Below are 10,000 nucleotides of genomic sequence, written 5' to 3'. Positions count from 1 at the left end.
CATATAACTACTGGCAGGATCAACCAGAATAATGTTTTTATTCATATTTCATTCATATTTTTGAATAGAAATTAGCAATATAAATTTTATAGATTGTTTTCTATCGAATACGGCCATTTTTATATAGCATTCGTATACGTTTGTTGTTTTCACAATATATACTTGTTCCGCCACTAATAATAACAAGTTTTTTAATTATTGATGTTAAAAACACAATATTTTTTTTCGTAATACGTAATAATTTTCTTTATATTTGCATATTTCATTCTAAAATATCTTTTTTGTTCGACATACGTCATTATTGTATCCACACATGTACAATTTTTGTTTAACCAATATAAAATATTGAATTAAATCATTTGTATTTTGATGATAAATTTAAAATTTATCTGTATATATTCATATAAGACTCTTTGGTAATATATAATATAAAACCGAGCGCATATATGATATGTACGTTAGAAAAAATAATATATATATATATTATTTTCTTTTAATATAGGGACACCTCTTTTAATTTATCCCCGCAGGGAATTATCACATAACTCAGTATGTGATAATGGCAGACCAATATACATATATATCAAGATTATCAATACAAAATATATATCATTATTAGCCTGCCTCAATTGTAATTATTTATTTGGATTAACGATAAAGTTCGGAAACAATTTGTTATTCTATGTATAATAGAAACCTTGGCCTTTGTTTCAACATTATTATCTTTGGGCTTAAAATATTAACCGTGGAGCCAAGTCTCATATTCATAAATGAATAAAGAAACAAATTTGACGGATTAATATCTTCTCTACCGACAGACAGTATTTTGTCACGTCAATAGTAGATGGCCGGCCCATTGACCATCCTATAGTAGTTTTTGGACCCAATATCTTTAATTCGGGTATTTTCAATTGTCTTTGCCAATCAACCGTTTGGTACTCTCTCATATAATAAGAGAATACACATATAATTCCATTATATGGATATATCTTCATTATTTTATTTGCTACATCACCCTATAATAGTTTTTGAACCCGTCAACTTCAATTCGGGTATTTTCAATTGTCTTTGCCAACCATTTATATGGTATTCTCTATTATAATAAGAGAATACTAGTGTATATCCATTATATGGATATATCATCTTCATATTATTTGCTACACCACCCTATAGTAGTTTTTGAACCCATCATCTGCAATTCGGGTATTTTCAATTGTCTTTGCCAACCAACTATACGGTATTCTCTCTTATAATAAGAGAATACAAGTATATTTTCATTATATGGATATAATGCCATTTATTTTTCAATATCCATATAATTCATTTAGTTTTGTATGTACAAAACAAGTTTTCTTTATAGTATTGACAAAATCATATGTTTACGCATAACATAAGTTTTGACCAATACGAGGAGGGGCCCGCCAACGACCACCTCCCTATAGTAGTTTTTTACCCCACGCACTACTGCGTGCCTGTTTACAGTACTAGTGCCAGCTATCACTAGGTTTATATATCATGTTTCAGTGATATATGGGTAAATTCTACCATTTATTCTTATGTATATGGCATTTCTATGCCATATTTATACAATCCATTCATATCTTAATGTATATTTATTATATTATACATTATTATGCCTTATAGGTATTATACCTATAAGCCATATCCATACGATTCATTCACTAGTGCCGCCCCTCACTAGGTTTATAATTGTTATATCATTGATATACAATTTATTTCTATATATATGGCATTTATATGCCATATCCATACAATGCATTCACATTTCAATGTATATTTACTTGTTATACATTATTATGCCTTATAGGTATTATACCTATAAGCCATATCCATACGATTCACTTATATAAATATATGTATATTTTTCTATACATAATTTTTTTTTATTTTTGTATGGATTTCTATGCATATCCATAGTTTATATGGATATGCTTGGCGTTCTATATAGTATTGACAAATTCATATGCATAACATAAGTTTTGACCAATACGAGGAGGGGCCCGCCAACGACCACCTCCCTATAGTAGTTTTTTACCCCACGCACTATTGCGTGCCTGTTTACAGTACTAGTGCCAGCTATCACTAGGTTTATATATCGTGTTTCAGTGATATATGGGTAAATTCTACCATTTATTCTTATGTATATGGCATTTCTATGCCATATTTATACAATCCATTCATATCTTAATGTATATTTATTATATTATACATTATTATGCCTTATAGGTATTATACCTATAAGCCATATCCATACGATTCATTCACTAGTGCCGCCCCTCACTAGGTTTATAATTGTTATATCATTGATATACAATTTATTTCTATATATATGGCATTTATATGCCATATCCATACAATGCATTCACATTTCAATGTATATTTACTTGTTATACATTATTATGCCTTATAGGTATTATACCTATAAGCCATATCCATACGATTCACTTATATAAATATATGTATATTTTTTTCTATACATAATTTTTTTTTACTTTTGTATGGTTTTCTATGCATATCCATAGTTTATATGGATATGCTTGGCGTTCTATATAGTATTGACAAATTCATATGCATAACATAAGTTTTGACCAATACGAGGAGGGGCCCGCCAACGACCACCTCCCTATAGTAGTTTTTTACCCCACGCACTATTGCGTGCCTGTTTACAGTACTAGTGCCAGCTATCACTAGGTTTATATATCGTGTTTCAGTGATATATGGGTAAATTCTACCATTTATTCTTATGTATATGGCATTTCTATGCCATATTTATACAATCCATTCATATCTTAATGTATATTTATTATATTATACATTATTATGCCTTATAGGTATTATACCTATAAGCCATATCCATACGATTCATTCACTAGTGCCGCCCCTCACTAGGTTTATAATTGTTATATCATTGATATACAATTTATTTCTATATATATGGCATTTATATGCCATATCCATACAATGCATTCACATTTCAATGTATATTTACTTGTTATACATTATTATGCCTTATAGGTATTATACCTATAAGCCATATCCATACGATTCACTTATATAAATATATGTATATTTTTCTATACATAATTTTTTTTTACTTTTGTATGGATTTCTATGCATATCCATAGTTTATATGGATATGCTTGGCGTTCTATATAGTATTGACAAATTCATATGCATAACATAAGTTTTGACCAATACGAGGAGGGGCCCGCCAACGACCACCTCCCTATAGTAGTTTTTTACCCCACGCACTATTGCGTGCCTGTTTACAGTACTAGTGCCAGCTATCACTAGGTTTATATATCGTGTTTCAGTGATATATGGGTAAATTCTACCATTTATTCTTATGTATATGGCATTTCTATGCCATATTTATACAATCCATTCATATCTTATGTATGTATATGGCATTTCTATGCCATATTTATATAATTCATTCATATCTTAATTTATATTTATTATATTATACATTATTATGCCTTATAGGTATTATACCTATAAGCCATATCCATTACGATTCATATACTAGTGCAGCCCCTCACTAGGTTTATATATCTCATTTTAATTATATATTGGTAAATTCTATTATTTATTCTTGTGTATATGGCACTTATATGCCGCCATATCTATAAAAATGCATTTATATTTCAATGTATATTTTCTATATTATACATTATTATGCCTTAAAAAGTTATTATACCTACCATAAGGCGATATCCATACGATTCATTTATATAAAAGATATATGTATAATTTTCTATACATAATTTTTTTTTATGAATATATGGGTTTCCTAAGCATATCCATATAATACATTTAGTTTTATATGGATTAGATTGGTCTTCTTTATTGTATTGCCAAACTCATATTGATAAAATAAGTTTTGAACAATAAGAGGATCAGCCGCCAACCAACCAACCACTGCTACCATTGGAGGAACATATACTTACTTTTATATGTCCTCTTACTTGAATGGTCCTCTCTTTACTTGAAAATTTCATTACCATAGGAATCTATTTATACATGGAATATGATTTCCACTACTTTTTCGCGTCACTAATAATTAATATGACGATACAGACTTGCTACCATAACATAAGTCTTGAACAATAATAGGAGCAGCCGCCAACCAACCACCAACCAACCAACCACTGCTACCATTGATAGTAATTTTATATGTCCTCTTTAGTTGAATTTCAATACCATAGGAATATTTATACATGGAATATGTTTTGCCACTACTTTTTCGCGTCACTAATAATATGACGATACAGTCTTGCTACCATAACATAAGTTTTGAACAATAAGAGGAGCAGACACACCAACCAACCAACCGCGCTGCTACCATTATATATACTTATATTTATATAAGTCCTCTTTACTTGAATGGCCTCTTTACTTGAATTTCAATACCATAGGAATATTTATTTATACATGGAATATGTTTTGCCACTACTTTTTCGCGTCACTAATAATATGACGATATAGACTTGCTACCATAACATAAGTTTTGAACAATAAGAGGAGCAGACACCAACCAACCAACCGCTGCTACCATTGAATGAACCATATATACAAACTTTTATATATGTCCTCTTTACTTGAATTTTAATACCATAGGAATATTTATACATGGAATATGTTTGCCACTTTATCATCGCGTCACTAATAAGATGACGATACATTTTGTTTGTTCAATATTTACTTATATATTGATGTTTCCAATTTAGGTCTTTTATATTTCTTCTTCCCTACCTTACACACCACAAACAAAGTGGCGTGCGATGCTGCAAGCAAGCATAATGATTATGCCCGCTTGCAACATCTTTATTATCGAATCATCAAGCAAAGGATAAGCTTCAGTGGATCGCAGTATGGCAGCTGCTCAACCACTTACAACACCTTGCCTGTTACAAAAGTCGTTTACAATTGATTCTAGGCTTTGTCATTGTATTAAATAATGCTTTTATATGTAACTAGCGCGGCATCAGGTGATCAAAGATCCTCCCAATTTACTATGTTACAAATTACATTGGCATCACATCCATTGTCGTTTATAAAGTAAATTATAAACTTTAAATGGTTTAGAAGCCATACAATGCAAATTGCCCCTTATTTATCATTGCAGTCCAGCACGGATACGACCTTAGAGGCGTTCAGGCATAATCCAACGGACGTAGCGTCATACCACTGTTCGCTCGAACAAGTATTGTGCCATTGGTCCGTACCTGCGGTTCCTCTCGTACTACGCAGGAATGCTGTCGCAACAACGTTTTGTCATTAGTAGGGTAAAACTAACCTGTCTCACGACGGTCTAAACCCAGCTCACGTTCCCTTGCATGGGTGAACAATCCAACGCTTGGTGAATTTTGCTTCACAATGATAGGAAGAGCCGACATCGAAGGATCAAAAAGCGACGTCGCTATGAACGCTTGGCCGCCACAAGCCAGTTATCCCTATGGTAACTTTTCTGACACCTCTTGTTAAAAACTCTTTAAACCAAAAGGATCGATAGGCCGAGCTTTTGCTGTCCCTGTGTGTACTGAACACCGAGATCAAGTCAGCATTTGCCCTTTTGCTCTATGTGTGGTTTCTGTCCGCACTGAGCTGGCCTTGGGACACCTCCGTTATTATTTGAGAGATGTACCGCCCCAGTCAAACTCCCTACCTGGCAATGTCCTTGAATTGGATCATACCTGAGTAATTGGAGTTATACCAAATTTTCAAATCAAAAATACATAAATGCACCGTTTTATTAAAGAATTTGTTTGCGATTATATAACAAACTCGTGATACTTTGATCAAGAAGCTTGCATCAAAACCCAATACCATAAGATATAATAAATATATCCGTATAATGGCTAGGAAATGATACACGTTCCATTTAATCAAGTAAGTAAGGAAACAATAAGAGTAGTGGTATTTCATTGGCGATACCAAACCGAAGTCTAATATCTCCCACTTATTCTACACCTCTTATGTCTCCTTACACTGCCAGATTAGAGTCAAGCTCAAAAGGGTCTTCTTTCCCCGCTAATTATTCCAAGCCCGTTCCCTTGGCTGTGGTTTCGCTAGATAGTAGATAGGGACAGTAGGAATCTCGTTAATCCATTCATGCGCGTCACTAATTAGATGACGAGGCATTTGGCTACCTTAAGAGAGTCATAGTTACTCCCGCCGTTGACCCGCGCTTACTTGAATTTCTTCACTTTGACATTCAGAGCACTGGGCAGAAATCACATTGTGTCAACACCCGCTAGGGCCATCACAATGCTTTGTTTTAATTAGACAGTCGGATTCCCCAAGTCCGTGCCAGTTCTGAATTGATTGTTAATTGATAATCGTTATAATTAATAAGAACTAATTGGTTTAACCCAATTAGTATTCTTAAAAATTTTAGCAAGAAAGTTCCACAATTGGCTACGTAACTAAACTATCCGGGGAACAAGTGACCAACATAAATGCCAGACACTCTATTTACCCAGAACGAGCACATAAACCATGTTATTGTTTCCCAATCAAGCCCGACTATCTCAATCTTCAGAGCCAATCCTTATCCCGAAGTTACGGATCTAATTTGCCGACTTCCCTTACCTACATTATTCTATCGACTAGAGACTCTTCACCTTGGAGACCAGCTGCGGATATTGGTACGGCCTGTTGAGAAGTTTGCGTGTCCCCACCATAAATTTTCAAGGTCCGAGGAGAAAATATCGACACAACAGTATATGTCATGCTCTTCTAGCCCATCTACCATATCTCTCTGCGAAAGACTTCCATGGTAGTACGGCTATAAAACAGAAAAGAAAACTCTTCCGATATCTCTCGACGGCTTCTTTATGGTCGTTCCTGTTGCCAGGATGAGCACGAGGCCCATATTTAATAACAAACGGATACTCAACAGGTTACGGAATTGGAACCGTATTCCCTTTCGTTCAAAATTATTCAAGTATATTAATTAGCTTGATTTATATAATATAATTATATTTGTATGGCATTTGTGTTTTACTTGAAAATTTTCGGCTTTCGCCTTGAACTTAGGACCGACTAACTCGTGATCAACCACTGTTCACACGAAACCCTTCTCCACTTCAGTCCTCCAAGGTCTCATTCGATTATTTGCTACTACCACCAAGATCTGTACCAATGGCAGCTCCATGCAGGCTTACGCCAAACACTTCTACGCATACCATTGTACCTTCCTACTCACTAAAGTTTCAAAATTTATATCACAAGTAATATAAATCATCTACTTTAGCGGTAATGTATAGGTATACAACTTAAGCGCCATCCATTTTAAGGGCTAGTTGCTTCGGCAGGTGAGTTGTTACACACTCCTTAGCGGATTTCGACTTCCATGATCACCGTCCTGCTGTTTTAAGCAACCAACGCCTTTCATGGTATCTGCATGAGTTGTTAATTTGGGCACCGTAACATTACGTTTGGTTCATCCCACAGCGCCAGTTCTGCTTACCAAAAGTGGCCCACTGGGCACATTATATCATAACCTTGAACTTCATATCAAGAAAGTTAAGGTTCTTACCCATTTAAAGTTTGAGAATAGGTTAAGATCGTTTCGACCCTAAGGCCTCTAATCATTCGCTTTACCAGATAAGATTATTTTATATAACATTAAAATGCACCAGCTATCCTGAGGGAAACTTCGGAAGGAACCAGCTACTAGATGGTTCGATTGGTCTTTCGCCCCTATACTCAATTCTGACAATCGATTTGCACGTCAGAACTGTTTCGGTCTTCCATCAGGGTTTCCCCTGACTTCAACCTGATCAAGTATAGTTCACCATCTTTCGGGTCACAGCATATATGCTCAAGGTACGTTCCAGTTAGAGGCATAAATAATATAAATATCATTATACATAACTATATAGAACGCCCCGGGATTGTGTTAATTAGCTATAAATAGTTAAAAAACTAATCCCATTATTAGTCAAGTTAATTACGCTATTAGGTTTATATCCCAATAACTTGCACATATGTTAGACTCCTTGGTCCGTGTTTCAAGACGGGTCCCGAAGGTATCCTGAATCTTTCGCATTGTTAATCATACAAGTGCATATAATAAACACAAAAATCAATGATAATTATGCCATTATATAATTCCGAAAAATTAACGCACTGTATTCATATAAATCTATCAGCACTTTATCAAATTAATAACATTTATTCTGTGTTAAAATGCAAGCAAATTAATTTGAATAAACTATAAGTTATATTTTATGATAAATTTTGTATGCTAATAGATTACAATGTCCTTATATGGAAAAAATGCACACTATTATCATAATATTGTTTAAATATTACAATTTTAATGATGAATTTTCCATAACGGATATTCAGGTTCATCGGGCTTAACCTCTAAGCAGTTTCACGTACTGTTTAACTCTCTATTCAGAGTTCTTTTCAACTTTCCCTCACGGTACTTGTTTACTATCGGTCTCATGGTTATATTTAGTTTTAGATGGAGTTTACCACCCACTTAGTGCTGCACTATCAAGCAACACGACTCTTTGGAAACATCATCTAGTAATCATTAACGTTATACGGGCCTGGCACCCTCTATGGGTAAATGGCCTCATTTAAGAAGGACTTAAATCGTTAATTTCTCATACTAGAATATTGACGCTCCATACACTGCATCTCACATTTGCCATATAGACAAAGTGACTTAGTGCTGAACTGATTTCTTTTCGCTCGCCGCTACTAAGAAAATCCTGGTTAGTTTCTTTTCCTCCCCTAATTAATATGCTTAAATTCAGGGGGTAGTCCCATATGAGTTGAGGTTGTGTATAACTTTTTTTGCAATTAATTCTTTATATATAATGATAAAACATTTTATTAAATTCGTTATATATTTTATATATTTGTATGGCATTTGTTTGGTCTAACGAATCAACGAAGAATAATAATATTGTCAACGGCTTTCTATTTACTAATCTTTAATAAGAGACAATTCTAGATAAATTTTTTATGCTAGACATTTCTCAGTATTATTTGATTGAAAAAGAAAATATTTCTCTTCGTTTTTCACATTCAAATTATTTACTAATGTGAGATAATGTTTTTCATATATTTGTTAATATTATGAATAATATAATAATTAAATTATTATTATCCAATAATATACCATATGCTTATAAAATTTCATTATAAAATTTATATAAACAACTTAATTAGCATAGTCTTACAACCCTCAACCATATGTAGTCCAAGCAGCACTATAAAATTAATTAAAGTACATAACAGCATGGACTGCGATATGCGTTCAAAATGTCGATGTTCATGTGTCCTGCAGTTCACACGATGACGCACAGTTTGCTGCGTTCTTCATCGACCCATGAGCCGAGTGATCCACCGCTTAGAGTTTTATATATTGGTTTGGTAATTTTGTCATATATGTTTTTATTGAAAGAAATTAAAAATACACCATTTTACTGGCATATATCAATTCCTTCAATAAATTGATTTTTATACCTAAAACGAATGCTGCGAAATGTCTTAGTTTCATATAACCAATAATATATCAAGTATTTTTTAAATGGCATTTACGGTATTAATACTTTTTTTTAGCGATATATATTGAAATTTATATAAAACATTAACCTGTAATAATCAGGTACAACATTGTACATTTTAGGTTGTTGCATTATCCAATGTATGCGCATAACTGAGATGAACAATACATATCGCAACGCGTGTATATTATGGTCCATATACACACAGTGTTTTATTAATTAATTGCATTTAATATACAATATAATAATAATATTAAATAAATTTAATAATTTCGATTTGCTTGTTCGAATTTGTTATTTGTTTGCTTTTGCTTATTTATTTATCTCTTATTTAATGCAATAATATATTTATTATTACAATTATTATTTCGATTTGCTTGTTCGAAATTTTATATTTGATCTATAAAAGATCATATTTTTGGCAATTTATATTTTATTTGTATTAC

The 10,000-nt window shown here is 33.0% G+C and overlaps 3 non-coding genes across 3 annotated transcripts in view; all 3 read right to left on the bottom strand.

Annotated features, from left to right (window-relative positions):
- Positions 1 to 30, bottom strand: part of LOC119561962 — a 1,995-nt gene extending 1,965 nt beyond the window's left edge. The window contains exon 1 of the ribosomal RNA XR_005221566.1: positions 1 to 30. This exon is cut by the window's left edge and continues 1,965 nt beyond it. This is a non-coding gene — a ribosomal RNA (small subunit ribosomal RNA).
- A 4,824-nt stretch (positions 31 to 4,854) lies between these two features.
- On the bottom strand, positions 4,855 to 8,825 carry LOC119561965. Its single transcript, XR_005221569.1, has one exon. It is a non-coding gene; the product is annotated as a large subunit ribosomal RNA (ribosomal RNA).
- Positions 8,826 to 9,226: 401 nt separating this feature from the next.
- LOC119561967 lies at positions 9,227 to 9,405 on the bottom strand. Its single transcript, XR_005221571.1, has one exon. It is a non-coding gene; the product is annotated as a 5.8S ribosomal RNA (ribosomal RNA).
- Between the last annotated feature and the right edge of the window lie 595 nt (positions 9,406 to 10,000).

Source organism: Drosophila subpulchrella, unplaced genomic scaffold (genome assembly GCF_014743375.2).
Source record: "Drosophila subpulchrella strain 33 F10 #4 breed RU33 unplaced genomic scaffold, RU_Dsub_v1.1 Primary Assembly Seq388, whole genome shotgun sequence".
Taxonomy (NCBI): Eukaryota; Metazoa; Arthropoda; class Insecta; order Diptera; family Drosophilidae; genus Drosophila; species Drosophila subpulchrella.
Note: the sequence above shows the minus strand (reverse complement) of the source record. Positions and strands in the feature narration are given on the sequence as shown.